This window comes from Chrysochloris asiatica, unplaced genomic scaffold (genome assembly GCF_000296735.1).
Source record: "Chrysochloris asiatica unplaced genomic scaffold, ChrAsi1.0 scaffold00178, whole genome shotgun sequence".
Classification (NCBI taxonomy): domain Eukaryota; kingdom Metazoa; phylum Chordata; class Mammalia; order Afrosoricida; family Chrysochloridae; genus Chrysochloris; species Chrysochloris asiatica.
Window position 1 is genome coordinate 785,743 of NW_006408696.1, and position 4,205 is coordinate 789,947.

The following is a 4,205-nucleotide window of genomic DNA, read 5'->3' on the forward strand; positions in this document are numbered from 1 at the left end:
CAGAGAAGCAGTGATGCCAGAACTTTAGACCCAGAGAGGGAGAGGGGCTGTGTGATGATGACCAAAGGGCAGGTTTGCAGGGTATACCCTTTGATTGGTTGATGATGCATGGAGGGGATTGTAACCATGGCAATGAAACGATATACAATAGGATGAATGTAAAACTAATGTTCTCCCATGTAAACTATCACATCATTCACAACAAAACATTTTTTTTAAATTGCATTCTTTACAATTTTATTGGAAAACTTACATGGGTCATTCTTTGTTCTAAGAATTAACACATTACCATTTAATCTAAGGAGCCCTTATGGTACAATGGTTAAGTGCTCGGGTTTGAGCCAAAACCCACTATTGTTTCCTTGAGAGAAAAGATTTGCTGATTTGTTCCCGTAAAGATGTAGAGCCTAGGAAACTTTATGGGTCAGTTCTATTCCGTCCTAAAAGGTCACGATGAGTAGGAATCAACTCCCTGGTCCACCAAAGTATTTATCTTAATTTTGTTAATTATCAGCATATATAAGGGGCCCTGGTAGCATAGTGGGTTACGAGTCGGGCTGCTAACCACAAGGCCAGTTGAATCTACCAGCCGCTCTGAAGGAGAACGAAGAGGCTTTCTGTACCAATAAAGATTTACAGCCTTGGAAACCCTACACAGGGTCGCTATGAGTTGAAACCTACTCTATTTGCACACCACCAACACCCATCAACTTATACAGGCACCTTGTGGCTCAGTGGGTTAACTGAAAGGTTAGCACTTAGAACTCACCAGCCCTCCTTGGGAAGAAGATGAGGCAGTCTGCTCTGTAAAGAAACCTTAGGAAGCAGTTCAACTGTCCTGTTATTGTTAAATGCCATCAAGTTCAAGTTGTTTCCCACTCACCTGTACAGGGTTTTCAAGGTTGTAAATCTTTGTAGAAGCAGAAAGCCTTATCTTTCTTCCCTGGAATGGTTGGAGGACTTAAACTGCCAAACGTGTGGTCCACAGTCTCCTGCTTATCCTATGGAGCCACCTACTGTCCTATTGTTGTTTAATGCCCTGGAGTCAGTCTGACTCATAGGGACTCTGTATAGGGTTTCCAAAGAGCGGCAGGTGAATTTGAACTGGAAACCTATAGGGTCTCAAAAAGTTGGAATTGACTCAATGGCAGTGGATATTGGCTTATATAAGTTTATTTATGTAATACTTTGGAGTCCTGGTGTGGCGCTGTGGGTTAATGAGCCAGACTGCAAAGCCGTTTGAACTGCAAGGTCGGGGGTTCAAGCTCACCAGCTGCTCCTTGGGTCGGAACCGACTCAATGGCACTTCACAACAATGTAATACTTTATTTCACTTTAAAAAACCAATCAGTTCTTTTACTCCCACAATGTGTCATGATTTAAAAAAATTTTTTATTATAGAGAAATGTAAGTATAAATTGGCCATCTTAACCATTTTAAAATGTATAATTCACTGACATTAAAGCACATTCGTCACATTCACCATGTTGTGCTGCGTAACCACTCTTCATTTCCAACCATTTTGCTGTTGTTGTTAGGTGTCATCGAGTCGGTCCCGACTCATAGCGACCCTGTGCATACAGAATGAGACACTGCCCGCTTCTGGGCCATCTAAACATTTCACATCACTGCAAACAGAAATTCAGTACCCTTTCAACAAGGACTTCCATTCTTTCTCTCCTCCCTGATAACCTTTCTCTTAGCTCCTGATAACCACTAGTAAACTTTGGTCACTCGGCATTTGCCTGTTATGGATATTTCATGTAACTGAAATCATAGAATCCTTGTCCTTTTATGTCAGCCTGTTTTCAAGTTTTATTCATACCAGAGCGTGTATCAGGATTTCATTTCTCTTCATGGCAGAGTAATAGTCCATTTTGTGCAAATACCATATTTTGTTGATGAACCTTTGGGTTTGTTTCCACCTTTTTGGTATGAACGATGGTGTACAAGAATCTGTGTTTCTGCTTTCAAGTCTCTTGGGTATGTACATAGGAGTGGAATTGCTTGGTCATATGGTAATTCCAGGAGTTCTGGGGTGGTGCTGTGGGCTAATGTGTTGTTGTTGTTGTTAAGTGCTGTAGAGTCAGTTCTGACCCATAGTGACCCTGTATAGGGTTTCTGAGGAGCAGCTGGTGAGCTTAAACCGCCACCTTTGAGGTTCAAACTGACTTTGCAGTCCAGCGCATTGACCAACAGCGCCACCCCAGGACTCCTGTGCTAATGTGCTGAACTGCAAAGTCAGCTTGAACTGCAAGGTGAGCTGCTCAAGTTCTCCAGTCGCTTCTTGGAAATCCTATACAGGGTCACCACGGGTCAAAATCAACTTGACAGCACTTAACTGGTATGGTGCTGTAGGATCAGTACTGAACTGCGAACCACAGGGTTAGCAGTTCAAATCCACTAGCTGCTCCTTGGAAACCCTATAAGCTGGAACTGACTCGATGGCACTTAACAACAACAGCAATTAATGGTAATTCTATGTTTAATGTTTTGAGGAACCACCAAACTGTCCTCCATAGCAGCTGCACCATCCTATGTACTTATCAGCAAAGCACAAAGAGTTATGTTTTCACATCCTCACCATAGTTTCTAATAATAACCATCCTAGAGAGGTGTGGTGTAGTGAGTTACACATTGCGCTGCTAATGTCAAGGTCAGCAGTTTGAATCCACCAGCCAATCCACAGAAGAAAGATGAGACTTTCTGCTCCCGTAAAGATTTACAGCCTTGGAAATCCTACAAGTTTCCCTACATAGGGTTTCTATGAGTCAGAAGTGACTCGAAGGCAGTGGGTTTGGTTAGGGTTTAGACAGATGTGAGGTTTTGATTTGTATTTTCCTAATGACTAACAGGAAGGCGCTCTGGTAGCATAATGGTTATGAGTCAGGCTGCTAACCTCAAGGTAAGCAGTTCAAAACTGCCAGCGGGAGAAAGATGAGGCTTTCTGCTCCCATAAAGATTTACAGCTTTGGAAACCCTATGCAGGGTCACTATGAGTTGGAACCAACTCCATGGCACACCACCACCAATGACTCACAGGAGCCCTGGTGTGGCACTGGACTGCCAACCACACAGTTGGTGGTTCATACCCACCAGCTGCTCTTCAGAAACTCTATATAGCATCCATATGAGTTGGAACCTACTCGACAGCACTTAACAACAATTTACAACCTTGAGCTTCTTTAAGTGCTGATCGCCCATTTGTATTGCGACTCTGCATAGGTTTCTGAGGAGTGGCTATTGAGTTTGAACCGCAGTGCATGTTCTATGGCGCCACACTAGGACTTCATTAGTAGAAGCTGTTAAGTGCTGTTGAATAGGGTCCAGCATAGCAACCCTGCATAGAGTCTCCGAGGAGCAGCTTCTGGGTTTGAACTATGGACTTTGTGGTTCACAATCCAGTGTTGATCCTACAGCGCCACACCAGTAGTCCTTTGTATATGTGTTGTTTCTGTTTTAAGCACAGCTGAATTGGTTCAAATCATAGCGACCCTGTATAGAGTTTCCAAAGAGCAGCTGGTGAGTTTGAACCGCCAACCTTATGGTTGAGTGTTTATCATACACACTTCTTAAAAGTGTTCAAGAGCATAGATGTCAGTTGCAGGACTAAAGTGCACCTGATCTAAGCCGTGGTCTTTTTAATAGCCTCATATGCACGTGAAAATTGGACAATGAATAAGGAAGACTAAAGACTAGGATAATTGATGCATTTGAGTTATGGTGCTAGAGAAGAATATCTGTATGGAAGTACAACCAGGATGCTCCTTAGAAGCCAAGATGGCCAGACTTCGTCTCTCATACTTCAGACATATTATCAGAAGGGACCAATCCCTGGAGAAGGATGTTGTGTTTGGTAAAGTGGAGGGTCAGTGAAAAAGAGGGGCTTCCCTAAAGAGATGGATTAGCATAGTGGCAGCAGCAATGGGCTCAAGTGTAGCAGCGATTGTGAGGATGGCATAGGATTAGGCAGTGTTTTGTTCTGTTGTACATAGGGTTGTGATGGGTCAGAACCAACTTGATGGCACCTAACAACAACAACAACATGTGTAGATGTTCTTTGGAGGATGTACATTTAGCTTTTTGATAAGTACAATCAAACTACCTTCCCAAGAGGCTGTACTAATTTATACTAAATGAAGGGCCTCATTTTTGTTATTCTATTTGGGTCTTTGAAAAATGGCTCAATATATGAACACATTCTC